Source organism: Rattus norvegicus, chromosome 8 (assembly GCF_021556685.1).
Source record: "Rattus norvegicus strain SHRSP/BbbUtx chromosome 8, alternate assembly SHRSP_T2T, whole genome shotgun sequence".
NCBI classification, from domain to species: Eukaryota; Metazoa; Chordata; class Mammalia; order Rodentia; family Muridae; genus Rattus; species Rattus norvegicus.
In genome coordinates this window covers 60,461,396-60,487,506 of record NC_141541.1, presented here as the reverse complement: position 1 = coordinate 60,487,506, position 26,111 = coordinate 60,461,396, and the positions used below count along the sequence as shown (strand labels likewise).

The 26,111-nt window shown below is 40.4% G+C and overlaps 2 long non-coding RNA genes across 3 annotated transcripts in view; one reads left to right on the top strand and one right to left on the bottom strand.

Annotated features, from left to right (window-relative positions):
- The window catches only part of LOC120094156 (uncharacterized), a 29,151-nt gene extending 3,304 nt beyond the window's left edge, over positions 1 to 25,847 (bottom strand). Inside the window, exons 1-2 of one of the 2 annotated variants that reach the window (XR_015628206.1) lie at positions 25,778 to 25,847; positions 1,200 to 1,347 (exon numbers count right to left, since the gene is read on the bottom strand). This is a non-coding gene — a long non-coding RNA (uncharacterized LOC120094156). Of the gene's footprint in view, positions 1 to 1,199; positions 1,362 to 25,777 lie in introns of both variants that reach the window. The other variant, XR_015628205.1, reaches the window with a different exon arrangement.
- Positions 1 to 26,111, top strand: part of LOC148004131 (uncharacterized) — an 876,089-nt gene that overhangs the window by 263,335 nt on the left and 586,643 nt on the right. The window lies entirely within an intron of this gene.

The following is a 26,111-nucleotide window of genomic DNA, read 5'->3' as shown; positions in this document are numbered from 1 at the left end:
AATTAAGAAATATAACATAAAAGCTTCACATTAGGCAAGAGGAAAGGTTGCCTTCATTTGTATAGACAGCACTCTTCACTAAACTGACAGAGTGAACATACGTATCTCAGAATCAAATGCTAAAGTCAAAACTGTATGAAATGCATAAAAATGTAAAATTATTATTTTCACATTTAGCTTGAAGGTGTCACTGTTTCCTTGTCATTGTTTAAAAAGTAGCTACTCAAAATAGAATAAGCACTGGCTTTCCAGAGGCCCTGGGTCTCTGTGTAAGGCCTTTGAGGTTCGGGACCACACAAGATGCTGATGGTTAAATCAGTCACGAATCTTGTACTGTCTCCCTGGTTGGTGTCCAGCACAATGAAACCATGATGAGATTCGAAGGATGTAATTAGAAGGAAAACTACTGGTGTGGCAATTGTTTCTTCTTTTAGGGTTACAGAAATCACATGTCTAAAGGGAATCACTGGTGTTAGGCAAAGGAACCCCTCCAAGATTACTCTTCTCTTTTGCAAGAAATACAGTAAGATCAGTAGAAGACCTATTGGAATTGCTGTTAGCAACCAAAGAAATAATGGACATAAAGGAATTCAGAAACTAACCAAGCCCCAATAGATGACACTGCACTGCTTGCTATCTTCAGATACACGCGTGTTCTCATCTTTATTAAATATTTTCTCCATTTGTCAAAATGAAAAATATGTAATAAGTCAGCTTTATGTGTGTCGTGGTGTCTGGGTTAGAAGACACCTGGATAACTGGCAAAACATTCCTTTATTATGTGTCTCTTGGGGTGTTTCTGGAATAGATTAGTATTTGAATTGATAGTCTCAGTTAAGCCTCCCCCTTACCAAGACCGGTGGACATATCCAATCCCTTGCAGCCAAGCAAGATAAAAGATTGAGACGAAGTAAACAACTTTCTCTCCCTGCGAGAACTGGGATATTCATCTGCCCTCGAGTATCAGAGCTTCTGGTTTGGACTCTTGAAACACTTTGGTTGTCCACTGAATTCTTGGACTTTGAGACTACAACTGAATTATTTTGCCCAGGCTCTCCTAGCTGTTCTGCCTTCTATGGCAGATAGCTGTCTAAAATCTGACTAGGATTTCCATGGGACAGCATAGCATAGCAGAAGAGTAATGAGCAAACAGAGAAAACCCAGAATAGGTAGAATTCAGATTGCTCTCAAGCACTCACCCTCTTCACAGCAGTCCTGTCACAAGCGTATCCTCTTGACCCTGTGGCCTCTGAGGGTCTCCTTGAACGTCAACAGTTACGATGTCATTTAAGTTTCTACACAAGTTTTAGAGAGAACTTCCAAATAACAGAATCCACTGTTATCCACCTGGAAAATAGAACCTGGATTTTCAAAGAACAATACGTATTTAAAGTCCTTGCCAAACTTAGGATGCTTGGAATATTTTCAACTGCTAGTTTCCCTGCCGAAATTGCCTAATAAATTACTTTTAAACCTACTCCAATTTGATTCTTCATTTTCCCTTTCCAAGTTGCAGATTACAAAGTCTTTCTAAGGCACTCAATTTATTTTCAATGTTATTATTTAAAACTAGCATGATAGCAATCCTGTGTGGTGTTTCCGACAACAGCTTATACCCAAAAGCCCATTGATGATTCTGAGACACATAAACCCTTGTATCTGTATCTAAGCCAAGAGATGGTGATATGTTAATCCAACCCTTTTACCAGGGATTAGAAGAAAGTGATTCACAAAAGCTACAAAGATTGGTGCATATAATATAAATGAAAAGTGTAATCGATAATATTAGAGTTTCAGCAAGTGAATTGTGTGTGAATGGTCTGTGTCTGGAGAAAAGTTTTTGAAATTTCTCCAATTTATTTCTCCTTCTACATCCCTCTCCCCTCATATCGGTGTCAGCAACACGTATGTAAGTTTGGTTTCTGATTAAATACATACCAGCAACTAAAGCAATATGGGAAGTGTGTGCAACAAACCTTAAGTGGAACAGTATTGATGCTTTCCAATCAATGTGGGGAAACAGTGTATTTTGGCTGTGGTAAGAAATCAATAGATCTTAAAGTAATTCACAACAATAAGAATAGATAAACCATGAGTGTGGTGTTGGTGGCGATATTTCTTCTTGTTTCCTATAATTAGCAGAATGGTTTTAAAGCAGATGCAGTCATTAGTCTAAGTGACCTTCAGAATTTATTGTAGTTCCAATACCCTCCATAAGGGGGAGACATGACCCTAGAGAGCAGAAGATTGTCAGGGCCTTCACCCACCCTCATTCCTTTGGACTTGTGTTTGAGGCAGAGCCTTTAGTATCCCAGGATGACCTTGAACTCCTTGTGAGTTCAATCCTTGAAGTTCTTGATCCTCCTGCCTTTACTTCCTGAGTGCAGGGGTTAGGAACCTGGATCTTGTATGCTCCTAGGGATCAGACTAGGATTCAGGCACAGCAGGCAAGCATTTTCCCACTTGAGCTGTATCCGCAAACCTTCCACACATTGCTCGAATGGCTTCGCCTGGATTTCCCATGCTCCGTTATGAATATTCATTTCTCCTCAAGTAGAACAAGGATAGTGGACATCAACAAAAAGACAAATCTAATACTATCTTGAGCAGATTTGGCCAGTGGTCATCAAAACAAGGACTTCAAAGTAGATCTAATTTTCTACCCCCCTGGGGTCTTCATTCAGTCACATGTCTGCCATAGCTCAGAATATCATTGTAGACCAAAGAGCTGTTCTTTTTCTCAGAGACAATGAAGTATGGAAATGACTCTTGCCTTTTGCTTTGCTGTCTACTGCTCTAATCCTGCCTCTATTTAGTTATAGAAAATCTTCCCTTTCTCTCCACCACGTGTGCCTTCTCCCTATTTCTGTCTTTTACAAACAATAGGTAAACTCAGTAACTTAAAAGGACAATTTAAAATCAAGTTTTGAAGTGAGACACACTTCTATTTGAATCTAACAGTTCCCAGTCCTCAGGTAGTGGGTATTAGCAAACCATTTATCCTCTAAAAGTCCCACTTTCCCCATCTGTTCAGAGAAGGTAAATGTACCCATTTGATTAGATTATTTGTGACATTAAATGATCAGTGCACATGAAGAATCTAATAGACCCCCTCAAATAGAAACATAGAAACCTTATAGTTCACAATACCAACTTATTATATAATACATGCTGTATCTTCACATACAATGTGTCTGCCAAAGAAAAAGAACAAACTTTGTAACTAGATGTGTGAAAAAAACCCCTTTGTAACAAAATATATAATAGTAAAAAAGACTAACAATGGAGCTTGAAATAGTACAGAACTATGCATCCCAATTACATAAAGAGAAGGTTTTGTTTGTTTGTTTGCTGTCCTGGTAAATGAAAATAGGGCCTTACATATGCTCAGCAACTCTTGTTCCTCAGAACTAAAGCCCAGCCCTTTCTTTATGACATGAGGGTAAGATGGTCACTAAATTGCCTAGGCTAACCATGACCTTGTTCTGTGGCCCACGCAAACTTTGAACTTGTGTTCCTCCAGACTCAATCTCCTAAGTAGCTAGGATTACACTGTTCCCAGGGGCCTAGTTCTGTTATTCCATGGCTTAAAGCAAAACAATGATTATGTATGACCAGATAATCTGACTTAGTGTCCTAGTTAGGGTTATTACTGCTGTGATGAAATGCCATGACCAAAGCATGGGGCGAAAAGGATTTAGCTAGTTTGTTTACACGTTCACATCACTGTTCATCGAAGAAGGAAGTCAGGATAGGAACTCAAGCAGAGTAGGAACCTAGAGCCAGGAGCTGATGTACAGGCTACAGAGGAAGAGAGTGCTTACTGGCTTACTCCTCATGGCTTGCTCAGCCTGCTTTTTTATAGACCCCAGGCCATCAGCCTAGGGATGGCGCCACCCACATTGGGCTGAGTTGACTCCCATCTATCCATAATTCAGAAAATGCTTGCCTACAGCCTGATCTAATGGAGGCATTTTCTCAATCCAGGTTTCTCTTCTTAGATGACGACAGCTTGTGACAAGTTGACATAACAACACTAGCCAGAACATCTAGTGCTTCTTTTAAGAAGAACTGAACAATTTTGTCTGACTGTTTACTCCAATGTGAGTCAACGGAGCTGCTAAATGTCTTCTTAAAGTCTATCTCTGTCATCTAATTTTGCTTCATGTGGCTTTCATCATCTAAGAAGTTTAAATCCTACAAGTACCTTAATAAGTGGTATTTATTAAATTAGAAGAAATGATTGCATTGTATTCTACCCCCTGGCAGCAGACATAGTCCATCCGTCTCTGAGATTCAACCTCTTTCCCTCCTCCTGTGGCCATGTGTCTTCATGAGCTGAGGCAATATCCAATAGCTCAGGGTAAGTCCATTAAAGAAGGCACGCATGCTCTGTTTTCTTTTGTTAACCCAACTTGATGGAGCTGAGCACAATTGCCCTGGGGTCATATTTTAAAGACAATGTACCTGCAGAAGGCAGTTAATCTGGTTTCCTAAACCAATACTGAGAGCCACTGGCCAATCAGGAAAGTCCTCTATATCACTTCTAAGCCACCACCACTAAAACCACTGTCACAAAATCAGGAACCTCTTAGATTTACTATATTTTCTTCTTCACTTTGGAGATTTAAATATTTTTATTTGGCTTTGTTGTGTGATTTTATAAAATACTCACATAACTTCAAAGACAAATTATGTAATTAGATGAATCTCTCATCTCTTTCCTTCCTACCCCGTGTCTCCTGTGCTCTTGTGGAGAATACTTTTCATTTGTTTTTATTTCTCATTGTTTGTTTTGCAACTGTATCAAATTATATATATATATATATATATATATATATATATATATATATATTCGTTTTTTTTCTTTTCTTTTTTTGGAGCTGGGGACCAAACCCAGGGCCTTGCGCTTCTAGGCTCTACCACTGAGCTAAGTCCCCAACCCCCTATATATTCATTTTTAAAACAGCAAAAAAATCAGATTAGTTGGAGAACTTTAAAAGCACTCTTGTTACAGTACCCATTATACACTAATTTGGCTGAGCATTTTAGACTTGCAAGCTATATTTTAGGGAGCAATTTTAAAAATTCAGAGATGATTTAACTAAGACTCCTATAGTCATCAAGCTGCCTGCCTGTTTTCTGAGGCAAAGGGAACACAGGTGAAAAGGCAGTACTCACCTGCTTGTTGACTCTGAGACCAGCTCCTTTTCCCCACTCCCATGAATATGCAAATAGTCTCTCCCAGATCCCTCTACTTCATTTGCATGTAAAATGACTGCCTTCATGGGTAATATTATGCACCATAAAAAGAACATGGTCCATCCATTGCAAACAGAGGATACATAGAAACAAGAGTTGAATTTCTGAGTCAATAGTAAGGAAGAACCTGTATATGAGTTACTGATGGAAATTACAGTTTTGTTCTGATTGTTCTTCTGGAGTACAAAGTGCAAGGGCTGTTGAAGACTACATGTCTGACTGGAGCTATGCTAGTCTCTTTCCTGGAAGAGTTGATCAAATGACTTAAACTTGCTCTTCTTTGACATCCCTAGGAACCAGACACTTCCTACTTCAGGACCATTTTATATAGAATGCTTGAGAGAGATGCATGCCTAAGAAAATGACAAAAAATGGGAACTGGTGAGATGACTCAATGGTTAAAGTGCTTGCCTCTTAGGCGTCTAAGGACAGGAGTTTAAATCCTGTATACCCATGGAAATTTCAGGTGAGCATAACAGCTTACCTATAATTCCAGTACTTGAAATGCAAGGACAAGGTCCCTGGAGCAAGGGGTGCAAGCCTGCATTAGTGAGCTCTGGGTTCAACCGGGAGACTGTGTCTCAGTGTATACAGTAGAGAACTACTATTTATCTCAAAAGAGTCCCAACCAGTCCTTCAACCTCCACACACATGTGCATGCACAGTCACACACCACACCACACACACACACACACACACACACACTTGTGTACAACATGAGAGTATACATGCACACAGACATGATGACCATATGTACACATACACACAAAATAAGGAAGTTAAAATAATAAAAAGAAGAAAGCATTCAAATATGAAATCAGCAAAAATTAGATTCAAGAAATTATGTGTGATTGATCTCAGTCTCTCTTTAAAACCTCAAAAATAAAAGAGAGGATAGATAGATAGATAGATAGATAGATAGATAGATAGATATCTCCATGGCATGCAACTGTTGTCTGATTTGGATCCCATTTATAAACCATAGGAAAAGAATACTTAAAACAAAACCAATTTGCTCTTAATTCCAAACTAAGCAACATCTGTCTCTGCTTCTAGAAGTCACCATGTTTGTCCCTTGATTTCCACTCTGATTCTCTGTGTGTGTTCCAAGGAGAAGCTGAGGTCTCTAAGGAGAAGCTGGAACCTCTAAGGTGCTCTTAGTCACGGACTGCCACTCAGCAAAGACATTTTAAATGAGGTGAGATTAGACTTGTACATCAATAAAGACCAACACAGAAGTTTATAAAGCCATTATCAACTCCTTTTTGTTTATCAAGGAAGGCTTCATAGTAGCATAAGGCACGTAGGGAAATCAAAGAAGTTACTCAGTAAAGCTAGACAGAAAAACATAGAATTTACAGTGTTTGTAAAGGGAGACAATGTGGCGAACGAGTAGGAAGAGGGATGTGCGGGTCAAGGGTGAGCAGCACTGAGCGGAGAGCATAGGTAGAACGCAGCATTAAACATCTGTGGGGGCTGGCCAGAAATCTGTGTTTGTTTCATGAACTGGATGAAACAGATGAACAGTTTCCCACTATCTACGGTCAGAGGGATTTCTGGGAAGGGGCAGTAAAGAACAGAGGTCCAGGGCTGCCGGTTGACTTCTGGGTGATCCCTGTGTATACAAATGGATGAAGCCTAGAATTTACAGCCCGAGTGCTTCATCTCAGTTCCGTCCACTGTGGAGACGGGGATGTTTCCTGCCTAGAGGATAAAGGATTCTCCGTCCTCACCCTGACAGTCAGTAGATCCATGTCAAATAAATAAATTCGGCCATTTCCTTTTGCCATTATAAGTCTCTCTGAAGTAAATAAGGCCGATGACTCATAAATTCTGGGCCCTCGCCACAGGGGCGCTGCGGCAACAGAGAAAACTGACAGGAGAAATCTTGAAAGCCTAGTTCAGGTAGGATAAGCCACCTGTCCCCAGAGCCCTCTCTGCCCCGGGCTGCTGCCATCAGATAGGAAGTGAAAGGGTAAGACACGCTTCAAGGCCCCAAACCACAGTGAGTCAGATATCAGCAGCTAGACTGGTGCAGAATTCACAGGGGCCTCTGTGACCAAGTTCTCAGTCAGACAGTCCTCAAGAGTCCAGACGGCCTTGTTCGTGTCTTGGGAGAAAGCATATTTACATTGTGGGATGAAGGGGGAATGGGAAGTTAATGTCAAAAGAGTGTAGAATTTTAGTGTGAACTATGGAAAGGTTCTGAAGACAGATAATGCTGATAGCTGTAACCGTGTCTTAGTAAACTTAAACAGTCCACAGAAGATGACTAAAATGACAGATTTTACCACAAACTAAACAACACACTTCCAAGGTATTTTTGGCAGTGAACTATTATCATTAAACAACAAGTTAGAGGGAGGTTAAGAAATGCTGGTTGTGATCTCTCTGGAGACGGTGGGGGCTCTTGAATACAGCAGCATTTCAGATCAGGACTTCTCGTTAGTCCTGTGCCATTAAGACAGTTACACAATTACCCCAGTGCTCAATTTCCCCAGCTGCTATAAGACAGGTTAAGTGCAGTCTGTAATGCATTTTCTGCTCCTATGTCTTCCAATTCCCAGGATTGCCAACTCCTAAAGGAGAAGCTCCATCCACACTGCCTGCTACTGAGTGTGTGTACAGCAGCCTTTGATTTTACCGTTATTATTAGTGTCGCGTCATGGTTAATGTTGGTGACTACACTCAGACATCACTGTCCAGCACTCACTCAAGTAACAGGCTGCAAGAAAGCCCTCGAGAGAAAGAACTAAAAGGCAGGAATTTATGTCATGGGGAAATTTATTAAGTGTTGAATTGTAATTGCAAATTGGTACTAGGAAAAAGAGTAGAAACCAAAACCCGAAGCATGCCATAGGCTGTGAGGAAGTGTGCACTCTCGTGGGGATGTGAAAGAGACATAGTAAACAGCAATGCCCCAGCCCCAGCACCCAGCAGACGATGTATCTGTACCCCCCACACGCCACCTGTGAGAACAGCAACCCGTGAGTGGTGGTCACAGGCACAAGCTTGGGTTTCCATTCTACCTCTCCATTGCAAGCACATCTTTTTTCTGAGCCCCAGTGTCCCCATCCACACGGTAGGAAAACAGCATCCACCTCAGAATGCGTTTGTAAAGGGTAGTGAACAGTTAGGTGCATGCAAGGATTTTAGAACAGGACACAGCAAGGATTAAGACATCTGTCGGTATGACCTCCCTGCCTTGAGTTAACAAGCTCAGAAAGGTCAAGCTAAGGACTCAAGAATCTAGCAAGTAGGTGACAGGGCCTGCCTGCACTCCATCCTGCACCACAGACTCCTCATGCAGGGCTCTTTTCACTGTGCCAAAGCCACCTGTGTGGTATCAGTGTCACAGGAGAGCTGAGAACAGCAGCTGAGGAGACAATAGCAAATGTCAGGAGAGCATTAGCTTCTAAAACTCAGTAAAAACCAAGGGATGCTTTTCAAGCAATGCTATCGAGAGCTTATCTGACAAACATATCTTTTATCCGAGTTTACCTTTGTGATAGTCATTAGATACTTCATATTAATTGTGTTTTATGGGTGAGGAAGCTGAAACATAGAGCAGCTTTGAAAGTTTGTACCAGAAAAATAATTTTCTGAGGTGCTGGAAGCATAATGTCATTATATTTAAATTATATTCATATTTACCCAAGAACTACAACGTCTAAAAACGAATTCAAACAAAAGACAACCGTGTAGGTTAGTAAGAAGTGAAGCTGGGATTTGAATACAGATCTGATCATTCTTAGCCAGTAAGGAGAGCCCACTGACAGAAAGAAAGGGTGCGAATTCTGTATGTATTTTATGGGTAATAGCAAACATTAGGTCTGAAAAAAATGGAGTAAATTCAGGAAGAAGCAGTCCAGTGGGGGGGGGTGTGAAAGGGAAGCATCAGGCATGTGAGAGTGGGGAAGCCACATGGATGCACACAAAGAGGGCATAGTTTAAATGTTTAAAAGAGACTGTCACAGTCTCTTGATCACCATGACTTTTGGCATTTCAAAGTAATGCTTCTCTCTTTTTTTAATCAATTAGGCTTTAACTTCTGTAGCTAACTTTTGCTAGATAATTAATGTCCCCAGACGACCCAGGAAAAAGTCACCTACCTTCCCAGAGAAAATAGCCTAAATTTAAATGGAATCTGATTCACTGTGGAATAGATAATGTTGGTGACCAAAGTCACAATGGCACCCTCGATGGCCAGAGTCCTTGACATTGACCATTAATAACACATTAAGACCAAGGTTCTCAGCGACTACTGAGAATATGTTTACATGAAAGGCTCTCTGGGTCTGTGAGGTCATTTTTAAAGATAGAAGACCTCTAAGGTAAAGGACTCTATCCTTTAATATCTGAAATCTAAGTTCTATTGAATGGTCGAAACACATTTTGTTGTAGAATATAGAAGACATGTTTGTTTAAATGGAAATTTTAGCAGAGTTTGCTATTTTCCAGGAGACATTTATTGGCCATTCATCTGTAAGTCCCAACAGTCATTTTTACAGCATACTAGAAAAGAAAGCCAAGGCTCTGCCTTGTCTGTGGTGCTGAGGACTTAGACTAAGCTGTTCTGGGGCACGGTGGGGGATGGTTTGGGAGGGGGTGGCATTTGGCCTCAAGTGTAGCCTGAGCTCTTCAAAGAGCTGAGTTCCAGACTCTGCCCTTGATTAATTTTTTTCTTGCTCTGGCCTCATCTTTTTGCAGTGGCTGCATCAAGAAAAAAATTATGCCCAAAATTAAAACAAATTCTATACCTCCCAAAGCTTGATAGGCACACAGAGACAAAGTAAATAAAGCCTAGGTGGAACTGCCCAGAGCTGATGAGAGATGTAAGGGTGGAGGTGGTTGCTTTCCCAGGATGGTAAGCTGATCTGTTACTTTCAGCACGTTCGGTGGCTACATGTCATGAACAGAGCATCCCTTCCTACTGATGAATGAATAATGTGGGATCATTGAGGAATAAGTCAGGCACAGAAAGGTGAACTCCCCACACTCTCACTTAAATGCAGAAACTAAGCAATTGATTTCACAGAAGCAGAGGAGAGAGTGGCTGCAGTTAACTAAGAAGGGGGAGGGCATAGAGGTCGGTAATTGACAGAAAAGGCAGAAAAATATGAATAAAAGGAATGAGTAGTAGTGTCACAGTAATCACATTTAACAATTATTTGCTATGTATTTCAAAATAGGATTTTGAAAGTACTCATCATAAAGAAATGACAGACATTTGAGATGATGGCTATACTAACATGCATCAAAACTACACACTAAAAATGAACTGTAACATACAAGTATGTATAGTTATTACATGTTGATTAAAAGAATTTTTAAAATTATTATTCCCCATAGAGTAGGCAAACGACCTATACAGAATTGCTAGTGCTCATTAAAGCCAAAGCTTCGTCACCTACTTCCAGGTGTTTTGGTGTTGGCTATATCCTCCAACCAGTAAATGTAAATGATCCTGGCAAAGACACAGTCCCTGAAGATGTGAATTGCAAATCCAGACCCTTCTCATTGTATTTAATGTGATAAACACAGGTAACAGGTTAACAGAAACAGGCAGCCACAATCAGGTTCTGAATTCAGACTCCCTTGGAAAGACTTATGATGTAAATAAATCCTCCTTTGACCACAAGTCAAACCATTGTAACTCCAGTGAAGTCTTAGTAATGAAAAGTTATGTCAGGCAAATTGCTTTTATTCTCAGGCTCCTTCCTTAGAAATAAGGTGTGTGTGTGTGTGTGTGTGTGTGTGTGTGTGTGTGTGTGTCTGTGTCTGTGTCTGTATCTGTGTCTCTGTGTGTGTGTCTGTGTGTGTCTGTGTGTATGTGTGTGTATGTGTGTGTATGTGTGTGTGTGTACCTTGAGTGCTGTGAATGCTGTAACACAAATGTTCCTGTTAGTTTTCTAGTGAGATGAATAACTGGGTGAGGAATCTTTAAGCATATTCTCAGTGATGGTTGAAGTAACTATGGTTATGTTCAGGAATTTGATCACAATGCCAAAATGGGGTTACCTTAAATTCCAGAAACAGAAAACACATTCCTCCACATTCTTAAGCTATTCTGTACTCACATGACAGTCCCCAAGTAGGATACAATAGGCTCCTAGCATGGTGTACATAAGAGAGGACTGTCTTCCTACAGTTTGGGACTATCACTAGTCACAGAGACCAATGAGTTGGGTTAGAAATATGAATTTGGGCCCAACAGTAGTGGCACGTGCCTTTAATACCAGCACTAGAAGGCAGATGCTAGTGAATCTCTGAGTTCAAGGCCAGCCTGGTCTACAGCATGAGTATTTTGATAACCAGGACTATATAGAGAAACCCTGTCTAAGAACTATAGATTTTGGCTTCATTGTTTTTGTCTTATTTAATGTCACAAACTTTCAGAAAATGTTCATGGAATCAATACTGCTGATACAATAGAAGTATGCACATAAAGGTGTACATGTATGTTGTAGCTGTGTAGAGGGGAACCCATGTGGGGAACCAAACTACCAGTCACACAACTCAGTTTTCTTTCTCATAGTAATTTAAGTCTTGCAAACTTTGGAAAAAACCCACTCCTGAGGTAAGCAGTGTTAAATGTGCTTTAAAGCTATGAAGATTTAATTAACATAATTTGCTAAGAATCAGAAATAGAAGTTTGGGAATTTGTTCATTTGTGGCATGCTTCTTATATGCTAAAAATGCTTTGAGAGGTAAATACAATGTGAATTCTTCATTTTAAAAAAAATTCATAATTAGATACATGTATCATATGTACACAGACACACACACTCATACATTCTGTATCTTCAAGTTAAGTGTGGGTAAGCTATTCATTGGAAACATGGAGGGAGAAGGAAAAATAGTTAAACTGCAATGAGTTAGGAAAGGCTCTCAGACTTGTCTAGAGTCACCAGGGTATATTAATGACAGAATTGCATTTAAATCACAGCCTGGACCTGAAAACCAAAGGACACAGTTCATTGGCAAAAATGACAGCAAAGACCCTTGGAAATTTGCATGCCAGTACCCCACATGTTTGGGCTCAGTCTTGATTAAGGCTGTGTTAGTTAGGTATTCAGAGAATGTAGAGGAGGTAAATAAGAAATACATGCAAATGAATTTTATTGAACATCCATGAGTTTTGACTTCAATGAAGGCATTTTCGAAAACAGTTCTGTCCCACCACAAAGGAATCAAAAGCAAAACAAAAGTCTAACCTTTTGCAACCAAGAGATTTTTGAGCCCAAAAGTGCTAAATCAAAGGCTGCAATTTATCAGCATGTCTTCAATATCTGTGATGAGATCAAGGTCGTTGCTACCCAAGAGTAGTTATTAAATAACGGTGAGATTTTGCCAAGAAATGTAATGCAGATCAGATCACCGGATGCTGCTCCACATTATAAAATCCATTCTACGTATTAATCAGAGATTAGCAATTAATGGTTAGTTGGTGCACATTCCATTTAATTATGTTCAGCAGCACTCGCGTTAGATGCTGTTGTGAATATGGCCTTGCACTAGAAGCTATCAAATGGGTGCCCATGCTAGTCCCTCTCCGTCAGCTACCAAGGGAACAATTGCATTTCTGAGCCTCATAACCAAAGCCTAGCACAATTGTTCTCCTGGCCACAGCTATTTGAGATGCAGAGATAGTGTCTAAAATAAAGTAAGACTGCACCTTGGAACGTCTAGACCAAGGGCAGAGGCTCTTCCTCATACATACCTGGATTGCAGTTTCTCTTAAAGAAATAAACATGCTGACAGGCCAGGTCTGCATTTCCAAATGATAGCAACTTACAAGAGCAGAGGACAGTTGCGTCTTCTAGAGTTAGAGTACTCAAGAGCTCCACACTCACCTCCATCCTTACAAGCCTAAATTATTATTACTGACCTGGCCCTGAAAACCTCTGAGTTATGATTCCTGGTCTGATCATATCAACTCAATCCAGAGTTCCAGCAAGCATGCAAAACTTAATGTTCTTATTCTTTAGAGAGAAGATTTATTTTTATTACTTTGGAATAGATCTCTTTGAAATGTGTTAGTCATTTCAATTTTAGCCAGAAAATGGGGTGCTGGCGGTTGTAATTTATTTTACTGAGCTATTTTGCTCCCTCAGTTTTACTGTACAAAGAAGACTTGGGAAAAGGTTGGCTAAATTCTAATTCTTATTGTCCAAACTGCCTTTCTCTACCTTCCAAGATAACCAAGAAGGAAAGCCAGTATTGACTTAATGAAGAGGTGGGAAAGAAACTCGAGAAATAACAATATATATTTGATATGTCTGGTGGAAGACAAAGTTCTGTGGGTGAGAGTGTTTGCTGTGCAAACGTGAAGATTCAAGGTCCAACCCCTCATAAAAAGACAGGTGTGTCCATGCATGTCTGCACGCACACACACACACACACACACACGCACACGCACACACACGCACACACACACGCACACACGCGCACACGCACGCACACACACACACACACACACACACACACACACTGGTGGAATAAAGAAGCGGGAGACAAGACAGGATTGTTGGGGCTTGCTGGCTGCTGGCTTAATTCTAGTAAAAGACCCTTTGTTGAGGAAATAAGGCAGAACAGCCAGTGTCTTCCTGTGGCCTCCCTCTATGTATGAGCATGCACACCCTCAAATACATGTGTGCATACTCTACACCTTTTCACACATGGGTGCACAAACACACACACACACACACACACACACAAAAGAAAAAATCAAATATGCCTAGTTTATTATTAAATCAAGCTATCCATGGCCTTCAGCAATTAATGGTATAATCTATATGTTATTGGGAAAGTTACTGGGGTATATATTTTAACTAAATTTCATTTAGTAAATCAAAAATGTTTTTAGTCCCACACCCTTATCTTCAACAAGTAGAGTGTATAAGCTGGTGGAGTCCAGGAGAGAAAATGGAATCAATCCTATATTGTTGTCCTGACTTTAGTGGCCCTGTCTGTATAAGCGAAAGAGCTGCAGTCGTTGGGGCTCGAAGGAAGGGAGTCTTGTTGTAACATGTTTTGAGGATTTAGAACACTAGAATCGGTCATTTCTCTTTCAATTTTCATTGTACAAAACAAAACAAAACCTTTGGGGTTGGGGATTTAGCTCAGTGGTAGAGCGCTTGCCTAGGAAGCGCAAGGCCCTGGGTTCAGTCCCCAGCTCCGGAAAAAAAGAACCAAAAAAAAAAAAACAAAAACAAAAACAAAAAAAACAACAACAACAAAAAAAAAAAAAACCTTTGCAAAGTGTTCTAGCTTAAAGGATTAGGAATCTGGCTTAGTTCACTAATTTAGGGATGTATGGACCACTCCAAGCTACACTCGTATGCTATAAATCTGCAAATATACAAAGACATATTCTCCAGGCAATTAGTAAAGTCAAAAGAAAAGCTTCATTAAAACATGACAACAATTGGGCCTTAATGGCCACTTGAAATCACTGTGGAGTCTTGAGGTTTGGCCTCGGAGACATCCCTGCTTCCTTTTGATGTCTAACCCGGACATCAGTCCTGCGTAAGTTTCTCTCTCTCCCTTCAGTCCAGTGACATCTCTAGTCAGCAGACAGGAACAAGGAAATTCACTCAAGCATTTTTAATGACCTCAAGTTGGGTAGCGAGAGCCCAGGGGCTTTTTCTGAGTCGGACGGAAACTGCTGCAGGGTGACAGTCAGAATCTTTCAAAGTCAGCAAGTGTGAGATGGCAACACCGAAAGAGAGAGACTCTCGTGCTGTCTTCCAAGGTGGACCTTTCATCTTCTCTGCTTCTGCTCATTTTGTGACTACAATGTCTACCTATTACAGGGGTCATTTGATCTCAGAGGAGAGAGAAAGAAAAATTGCACCTTGTTAAGTAAGCCTAAAATGAAGCTTTGAACGAACTTCAAAACAGAGTATTTCTGGTCAAAATAACTTGCATCCTTACTAGAGACACAGTAAAGATCTGACAAGGAGGACTATGGCCTGACTCCAGCTACCTCAGTAGGTTTTCCTGGAGACTAGTCCTCCTCCTTTCCTTCACCTGAAATACGACAGTGTTCTTCCACAAAAAGAAGGAGAAAGAATGTGGAAATGGAAAAATGAAAGTCAACATGAATATATACTTAATATATAGGCCCAAGATGGTGAGGAACTTAGTTCAGAAGGTAAGAGAATTCTGAGGCAGGAAACCACCGTGGGCAGATGGATCCCTCAGCAGTGGGGCTCTTAAGAGCTCAGAGGCTGTAAGATCTCAGCAATTACTCCATAGAGAAAGATTAAGCCAAAACTCCAGGCTAAGGACTCAAATTTAAGTCTCTCTCCACTGCCTATGGCTTCATGCTTTGAATTACTTTACTTCTGGGCACCTCAGATTTTTTTATTTAGATATTCCTGCTGATGAGACCTGCCTTTAGGATTTATACAGAACTAAGTGAGATCATGCAACTAACATTCCCAGGAACACGTTCGTTAAGTGACAGGCGGCAGCATGGTCATGACCATTTGTGTTGACAATGACTGAATGAGTGAGCTATCAGAATTCCCTTCTCCCTTTTTGTTGCCCCTATAATGAATATATGTTTTTAAAAAAGCCTCGGTACCTTTCTATCCAAGTTAAGCTCTATTATACTCTATGACTTAGCAACAAACAGAGTATGGAATTCAGTCTTACAGCATATATTTGGCATGCCCAAGACATGTATATCCAACTGGATAAGGCCAGTTCTTGGAACTGAGCCTCACTGTATGAAATAAAATGGTTACTCTCTAAAATAAATGACAGTCTTCCTGAGGTGCTCAGTGAAGAAGGTGTTATGGTTTCCTTTGATCTCCGGATCATAATTTGGGGTTTAGAGGAGAGACTTGTTCTAGGTCACTGTAGAAAACCATGGAGTATTCAGGAGTTTTTCCTGCCCTGCATCCTTCCCGGCATTTTTTATTTTCAGTTTGCCTAATAATAGCCATTCTGAGTGTGATCAGATGGAGTCTCAACGTAGAGTTGATCTTCATTTTCCTAGCGCATAAAAATGTTGGACTTTTATTAATGTTTATGGGTCACTTGTTCTCCCTCCTTTGAAAACTGTGCATTCAGGTTGATTTCTTATTTGTTGTTTTTTCCCCATGAACTGACTGAATAGTTGGAGTTTGGATGCTCAGTTTATTGAGTTCTTTATATATGCTTATACAACCCCTCTTTCTGATGAATAACTGAGAAAGTTTACTCCCATTCTGTAGGCTGGCTCTTGGTCATTCCTTCTGCTGTGCAGAAGCTTTGTAATTTTATGCAATCCCATTGTCAATGCTTGCTACTGTTTCCTTAGCTATCAGAGTCCTTGAGACAACTCTTGCCTGTAAAACGTCTTCTTCTGGTAGTTTCAGAGCTCTAGGGTTTTACAATAAGTTCTTAGATCTACTTTTAATTGTGTTGTTGTTGATGTTGTTGTTGCTGTTGTTGTTGTTGTTGTTGTAGTACAAGGCGAGAGACAAGATCTATTTACATTCATTTAACATGTAGCTATCTATTGCCGGTGCAAACACAAATTACTGTAGCCACCATGGGAAATCACTAGAGAGGGTCCTCGGAACATTAAATGAGCCACCATATGATGCAGTTACACTACTCATGACTCTATACCAGAGGGATTTTAAGTTACCATACAAGAGACATTTGCACACTCATATTTACTGTAGCTCTACTCACAAATTATGAAACCAGTCTAAGTGTTCTTTAAGACAGGAGTGGATTAAAGACAACGGAGACTTGTTTTTCCATAATGAAGTAAGTTATGTCATTTTTAGAAAAGCAGCTAGCAAACAGAAAGCAGGGAGTCTCCAAGAATGCAAGTAAGAGGGCACATCCCCCACTTTACAAGACTGGGGCCCAGGAATTGACTCAATGTTGTATTGGATAGAAGGAAAATACTTACAAGAAAAAAAAAGATCCAGGGTAGGCTAATCTATTTATATGAAGACCTCAGAAAAAGTCTGAGTTGAAAGCGTAAATTATAGCAGGGCATTGACCCAGTAGTAGGATGTGAATGACAACTGTTTGTTCAATCACTCTGCAAATACGCACGAAGCTTTACCAATGCCAGCTGGCATGAAACATAAGGCATGTATACAAAAGAATACAGACAGACCTCCTTGTTCCCAAATAGTTTATCCTCAAAGAAGATAGACAATAAATACGATGAGAAAGTATTTAACAACTGTTGATTAATGCAGTGGAAAATAATAAAACATTGAAAAGAGAAATGACAGTGAGGATGCGTGTGGGAATAGGTTTCAAATAGGATGCCCAGGAAAGGATTTCTGAGAAGCAATGACACAAAGAAGTGAGGAAAAAAAGTCATGTGGCCATGTGGGGAAAGAACATTCCAGAAAGAGGAACAGGGGGAGTAAAGGTAAAAGAACATAACACAGTAAGTCTTCCCAATAACCTGACAATTGGGCAATGTGGCTGGAGAAGCATCAAGGTGGGAAAGAAGAATAGGAGGCCCAAGAGTTTCAGGGTCACAGAGTGTACATTGGTTAGCCACGTTAGGTCTCTTTCTGAGTCAGATGAGGGCTGTTAGAGGGCTTACCCAATGATCCTGAGAAGAAATTGTAGGGCTCGAGGGCACATGCGTACAAATGACATAGGTCATAATGCTGGAGTTGCCCAGGCATGAAGCAGTAGTGGCTAGGACCAGTGTGCCTACCATGAAGCTGGAGAACAAGTCTAGATTCCAATATTTATTAAATATGGTACTTGCTGTTCCATGATAAAGGGATTATGGGAAATGAGAGTAGAAAGGACACAAGCAGGAGGTATCTGAGCTCCCCTCGTCTCTCCCAAGCCTACTAGGATACCATGTACATGCATGCAGTGGCTGAACTAGATCCCAATTCTTGTAGGTGGAAGTAAGAACAACAAAACAAAACAAAAATAATCTCAAAGCCTTTATTTCTGATTGGAGGAGTTAATGAATTTCTGTCACTCCTGCTGCTTGGAGTGGGCTCCAGTTCTATGAAGGAATGCATAGTATTCCCTCGGGTTGACCTCACATGTCCTCAGAGACTAGCAACACATGGAGTCAAATTTATATTGTCTGCCTCCTTTTTACTTTTCTCCAGTGAGCACTAAGGAGTGCACTGGGAGAGAGGACGGACACTGGCAATAGCAGCTTTTCCTCATTTACATCCTACCAACTACAAACCAGAGACTTTGTAAACAGTTACTGCATCAGAGGAGGGAGAGCAGCAGGAACCACTATGTCGAGCAGGTAGAGATGAGCTAGGAGAACCACATGAGTGGCGTTACTGGTGGGGAAAGCAGCAGGAAAGCATGATTGGCTTAGACAAGTGAAGGATGCACAGAATACTTTCTCTCCTGGGTTTTCCTCAAATTTAAAGCATCTTTAAGTGGTACCTGTGCTTTTTTTCTTCTCTTAACTCATTACCAAAATTAGTTAATACTATGTGCTACTAGAGGATTCATTAATTTAAAAGTTACCTTTTGACATTTTAATGATGTATACACTCAATTTTTCTGGTCACTTTTACTTCTCATTATCCTCTCCTCACCTCTGGACCCTTTCTTTATCCCTAGAAGCCTCTTTTTTCTTTGCTATCCTTTTATTCTTTTATGCAGGAAGTTTAATTGTGGCTGCTTGCATGAGATGTCACAGGTGTTATATACATAAACAACTTACCAGTGGTTACGTCCCTGAAGAATAAATCTATTAACTTGCCCCCAAACTAGTAACTGCACACTGTCCCTTAGTGAGAGGCAGGACTTCGTAAGTCCCTCCCCTACACTTGATGATTGGGCACTTGGGAGCCCAATCTTGTGCAGGTAATAATGAGTTCATGAATATGCCTACTTTGGCATGTCCAGAAGACAGTGTTTCAAAGCAAGGCTTCCCAACTTTTCTACCCTTTCTTTGACATGTCCGCCGGGCCTTGGAAGTAGATGACGTAACCATCCTGCTTAGGATTGGTCACCCCACCATCATTTATTCTCTCCTCTTTGACAAGTTGTACATCCGTGGATTAAACAGAAGCTGTACAATAATTAGGCTTCTCTGATGAAGGCTAAGAGTAGCATTGATGAAGGGTGTATGCTTAATTATTTAGAAGGCAGTTTGATACAGCCAGTACCGAAAACAACAATATCTTGTCTGCGGCCTATGACCTTGCCAGCCACAGTTCTCAGTCAGATTTACAGTGTAAGACATGAGCTCCTTCCTCAAGACCCGATCTCAAAGCAGGAAGCAGCTGGTTACCCCCATAATAGTCTTGCCACTGCTCCACCTGTCAGCATGTCTTGTCAGGCAGGACATTATGGTAGTGTGAGGAGTCACGGGTTGTTAGGAACACTGATGACTCTTTTCTTCCTTCCAGCAATTTACATAGCTTCTTCTGGACCCAAGCTATACTACACTGAATCCTTTCTTAACTGATAATGTCTTGCTCACCCTTCTGTCTTAACTGGTGGATTCTACTTGGTATGAACTTTTCTGGAAGATGCCCTTGAGAACCCTGTCCTACACGGTATGCTGCAGTCAAGCTGTTCTGAGTGTGTTTGTGTTATAGGGCCTCCACAGCCCTCAGCCCCTACTTCCTATTTCTACCACCTCGTCTTTCCAAAACCAAACTGGCCAGTACAATTCAGACGTCTGATACAAATTCTGTCTCTTTCCCCACACGTCAAAAGGTCCACTGATACTTTTGTTCCCATCTTTCCACTGATATTGACATTAATGGGCGTTTTCTTCTTCTTTAAAATAGCTCAACAGCAAAATTCTTTGTATGGTGTAACTGTCAGTGACACTTCAACAGCGTCTGGACAGCACATTTCTCTTAAAGATTCTCTTTGATGTAACAATGTGTTTATGAGGCCCAGCCCCTAACTAAGGGACAGTTAACAGCTTCTATTTTCTTTAGCTCTCAAAGAGAGAGAGAGAGAGAGAGAGACAGAGAGAGACAGAGACAGAGACAGAGACAGAGAGACAGAGAGAGACAGAGAGAGACAGAGAGAGACAGAGAGAACATGAAATCTATAGAAGATAGAGAGTTGGAGACAGATCCGGAATGAGTTAAAGAAAGGAGTTGGGGATGAGTAGGATCAAGATCTATTTATGAAATTCTCAAAGATTCGATAAAGTGGTTTTAAATTCTCTTTGAATAAAGCTTCTCCCGCCCCCCAAATTATACTTCATGTTTTTAGCTTGTGAAACCAGAAGTCTGCCTACATAAATCACATCAACATCTACATGATAATCTGTTTTCACATAGGAAAGGTCACCTCTGAGAACTCTATGGTTCTCCCTGCAGTGTGCTTTACAGAAGGTAAATCAGTTTGAGAAGCTTTGCACTTGAGCTCCCCTGGGGCATTCTTGCAAATATATTGGTGTTTGCTATGCTTTGGGGTATGCTAAGCAGTCGAGCTATTATCTCCAGCCGCAGTTTGCTTTTAATGACATGCTGAGGTTTTAGCAATCCTTGCATGACTACATCCTAGGCTATCTGTCAAGAGTCACAGCTCTTTAGGACAGCATGGAAAATAATCTGCCTGCTATCTACCCTGCCCCAAGTTTGCCCACCCATTTCTATACCCTTGAAACTAATTTTAGCTGGCAATGGAAAATCAATGCAAATAAAAGGAGATGCTTAGTCTCTTTATGGATGTTATAATTTATATTACCACATGCACAGGCATTCCTTCACAAACATATGGAGACGCTAAATATTCTGCAAGGAAGGACAGACCATGAAGAAAATGGCCAGCATATAGACCAAAAGACAGGAATTTTACTGGCCAAACCAAAATGGCTTCACCTCTGCTAGACAGTATGGTATACAGTAAGATTTTGATAATCTGTTTAATTATACATGCGGCATCCGCACGTATAACATTATCAACTTGGATAATGAAAAAGTAAATAACCAGGTTACCTGGGCTCTATTTCGAAGTGTGCTCCCCAATACCTTATCCATGTTAGGGATTTTACATTAGCAAATTATGGAAAACGTCAGATTCTATACAACTTTCTTCTCTAACAAAATGTGTTTTCTTGCTGCACTGAGAATGTTTTGACAAAACAGCCCTGAGACCTAGACTATCCAGCCACCACTGCTCCTTGTAGACTGAATCTTTTCTCATACCGCCAAGGTTTTATACGGAATAAGTACTGCAAGTCTCATTTCTCACCCTTTGAAGTCCTGTAGCTGGCCTAAAGAGCTACAGAAACTTGCTGCAAGATGCCATTAAGACATAAGAAGCAAGCCATGAGAGGGCATTACGAATCATGTGGCTGAGCTAACTAGGTAAATTCAGAGTGGGTAAAACGAGGGAAGGAAGGTGTCAGTGGCTGTTTAGACGGGGAGTGGGGAGTTGTTTAATAGGTACAGTGTGTTTCTTTGGACTCGCACAAAGAGCGGAAAGAAGCTAATTAGTGCTATTGTGAGTGTACTGAGTGCAATAGAATTTTACATCCAAGATGATTATGACGGTGAATTCTTTGTTTTTAATAGTTACAGCAACAATAAAAATAGTTTGAAAAGTAACCTAAAGAACTGGGTGGACTTTTCCTTTATACCTTAATTCATAAGGGTTTCCCCTCTAACTTTCGAAAACTAAATTAGTTAAGAATATGAATCATGGTACAGAAGAGATGTCTATGCCCTGATGGGGTATTCATACTCCTCTTTGTAGACTGGGAGGAAATACGGTTCAACAACTTCTTCCAGATGTAAAATTTACATATAATACATAAATTATTTGGCATCATAGGCTTATAATGGCAAACATCAGTCATCCGGTCATCTGGCCTCATCTGTGGTCTTTCTCCCTTGAGGAGACGGTTATGGGCAAAAGTCATCCACAAACCTCTAAATAGTGGCAACTGCTATTCCATGTGGTAACACGTTTAGCAGTTATTTTAGCTTTCTGCTTTAAGGGATAAGAGGTAACTCATCTGTGTCACCTCCCACCTGCTTTCCCCTCTGCCTCCCTTTATAGATACAGCAGCATTCTCAGTTCCTCACACCAACCATCGCAGAGACCTCAGGCTTCAACCTCTATTCCTCCTTGCAACAATCCCAAGCCTTCTCTCCTGACTTTCTATTGGAAGCTATGGATGAAAGAGCCCCTTCCCATCACCCTCCTGCCCATTTACCCTGCTCTGGCTTTACCTTTTTGTGTCCAAGGCTAGTAGCAGTTCAAACAACAGAAGCATCTGTGACTCCTTTACAAGTTCATTCCATGTGTCCATCACCAGTGAACCTCACCATGGTAACATTATAAGTAGCATTGTGTGCCAGAACCCTGGGTGTGCTATATGCATTCCTCCTTCTCTGAGATCCTAATGCTATGGCCTCTGACACTTGAATAATAATCCAACACTTAGTTCAATGAAAAACACCATGCTTCATAGTCACCAGTTGCTAAAAGTCACAGTGACTTAACTACAGTTTTGGATTCTGGTTGGTTGGTTGGTTGGTTGGTTGGTTGGTTGGTTGGTTGGTTGGTTGGTTAGTTGGTTGGTTGGTTAGTTGGTTAGTTGGTTGGTTGGTTGGTTAGTTGGTTGGTTGGTTAGTTGGTTGGTTGGTTGGTTAGTTGTTTGTTTGGTTGGTTGGTTGGTTGGGTAGTTAGTTGGTTGTTTGATTGTTTGGTTGGTTGGTGGGTTGGTTTTTATTGAAGTTTCTGGCAGTCTTATCTTTCTTTCTCACATTCTGTGTCCTGCTCATTTATTGAAGTTGCTAGAGCTTAGTATCCTACTTTAGCAGCCTGCCTTCCGTGCTCTCTATTTCTGTTCCTCTGAAGAAAAACATCTGTTTTCTCAGCATGCCGCACGAATGCCTGTTCACTAAGTTAGATTCTGTGTTTGTGTGAAGTTTTCATGGCTTTTCAAATTAACTCTAATTCCCCTGGGATTATGGATTTCAGACTACATTTTTCTTCTGTAGGGAGCTAAGGAAGAGTCCCATTTTCTATGTTTCTTTATTGCTAAATATGTCAGGACTATTGTTGATCTATTCTTACACAAGAATTAAGTCTTTTTGTAATAAAATCCCTTCAATAAATCAGACAAAAAAGTAGTATAGTTCTGCATAATAAAAAATTATATAGGACAAGTCCACAGATAGCAAATTCAATGATAAAAAGCTAAAAGTGCTTACTCTTAGATCAGGAATAAGATAAGAATTTCCACTCTCTCCATTTCTGATCAAAATAGTGCTAAAACCTTAACCAGGACAACAAATAAGATGTTCAAATTTGAAGAGAAACAGTATTGTCTTTATTGTAATGTGACAAAAATTTTAGATATAGAACCTTAAAGAACCCCCCCCAAAAAAAACATCAGAACTCAAAAGCAGAATCAGTTAAGTTTCATAATGCAAGCTCAAACTACAAAGACCAGTGGCAGTTGTATTCACTAAAAATGAACAAAAACATGGCACACAGAACTAACTAACCAGGGCTCATAAACTGAACTAACAATCACAGACCCTATATGGGTCTGACCTAGGTCCTATGCATGTATGTTATGGTTGTGTATCTTAGTCTTATGGGAGTTCTAAAAGTGGAATTGAGCTGTGTCTCTGGCTCTTTTGCCTGCTCTTGGGACCCTTTTCCTCCTACTGAGTTGCCTCATCCAGCCTTGTTATGAGGGTCTGTGTCTAGTCTTACTGTAACTTGTTAGGCCATGTTTGGTTGATGTTCTTGCGAGGCCTGCTCTTTTCTAAAGAGAGACAGAGAAGGCATGGACCTGGAAGAAAGAGGAAGTGGTAGGAGGGGCAGAGACTGGGAGGAAAGGAGGGAGGGGAAAATGCAGTTGAGATGTAATACATGAAAGAAGAATTAATTTGTTGATTAATTTTAAAAATAAAAGAGAAATCAAGTCCCATTTACAAAAGGTAAAATGCTGAAGAATAAATTTAAGAATTTGTGAAAGATCTATATGTTGAAATCTATAAAATACTGATGGAATAAACCAGATAAAACAGAAATATATATATGAATTCAAAGAAGGACTGTTAAAATATTCTTATTACACAAAATGACCTACAAAATCAATTCAACTCCCACAATCAATCCCCTTCCCACAATGGATTTTTTTACAGAAATATAAAAAGAAATTCTAACATTCATGCAAAGGTATAAAAAGACCACTTGTGATCAAAGCTCTATTGAAAAAGAACTCAGAAGGCAGAATACTAACTCCCTGTATGTATATTATGGATTATGGTAATCAAAGCAATGCAATTCTTGCAGAGAACAGAGACATGACCTGGAGCTGTGATCCAGTAATTAACACACACATTACATTCCACTGATACTCAGAAGCAGGGCTAAGAGCATGTAACCAGGAGATCATGGTCCTTAAGACATGGTTTCTGGGGGCTGGAGAGATGGCTCGGCAGCTAAGAGCACTGACTGCTCCTACAGAAGGCTCAGATTTGGTTCCCAGCACCCACATAGCAGCTCACAACCCTCTGAAACTTCAGTTCCAGTGGATCCAGTGCCCTCTTCCTGCCTGAATGCATATTGTGCAAGCATGAAGGCAGTCATAAACAGAAGATAAAAATACACATATCTTTTTTTAAAATGGATTTAGGAAAACTAAATACCTATGCATGAGGTGAAATTGAACTTTTATACATACACAAAAATCAATTCCACACGAATTAAAGACCTGTTAGCAAAGAACAAAAATAATAAATGGAGAAAAAATCCCTATAACCAGGGTTATAGACCAGTGACATGACCCCTCTCAAAGCCCAGGTAAAAAAAAGCAAAAATGGGTGAATAAACTCTATCAGACTAAACTCCTTTATATGAAAAAATGAAATAATGGAGCAAGGTGGCAACCTAGAGAAGAGCGATGTACCAACAATTTAAAGAATCCCTATAGGTTAGTAGTAACAAGAAAGCCTGACTTAAAAACAGACAAAAAATCTTCAAGGACGCTTCTTCAAAGAATAAATTATACAAGTGGAAGGCAGCTATATGAAAGGAAAGCAAACCCTCATGCTACTAATGATCTGAGATCATTACCAGAACCACACTGAGATGGGCGACACTACCTTATCTGTTAGGAGAACTACTGTAGCAATAAGCAAAAGATGTAAAGGATGGTGGTAAGAATGAAGAAAATGGAGTCTTTGTTGTTTGTGAGAACATATATTGTGCAGCACTGTAAGAAATGTAGGACATTTACCCACAAATTATACAGAGACCTGTTATTACATAATCCAGCGCCTCCCCCACACACACTGGGTAGGATCCACAGGAGATGCAATCAATCCGGCAGAGAAACACTTGCATGCCGGTGTTTGTGGAAACACCATTCATCAGCAGCAAGATATGAAATAAATTACACTGTGGCTTAGCCAATGAATAGATGAAAGGATGGAATTACATTCAGCCTTTCAAAAGATGCCAATCACGCCAGCCGAAGCAACAGAGGAACCAGGGAGGCAGCTAAGTGAGTGCGTTCAGCGCACACAGCCAAATGCTACCTGATCTCACTTACATGTGCTGCAGTCCAAGTTTAGCTTACAAAGCAGAGGGTGAAATAGTGGCTACTGGGGACTTGAAAATAAGCCACTGATCTAAGTGTCACAATGCTTAAGTTCTAGAAGCTCAGCCTGGTGATAATAGCTAATAACAATGTATTAAACAGTACAGAAAAAAGAATTGATCTGAAGTGCTCTCATTCTCCAAAACTAATAATCACGTGGGTTGATAGACATGGTAATTAGCTTGGCTGTTGTAATCATTTCACAGTGAATATACCCGTGAAACACCACACTGTATGTCATCAATACTTTGTCATCTGAAGATAAATAGATGGGGTGGCAAGGCCA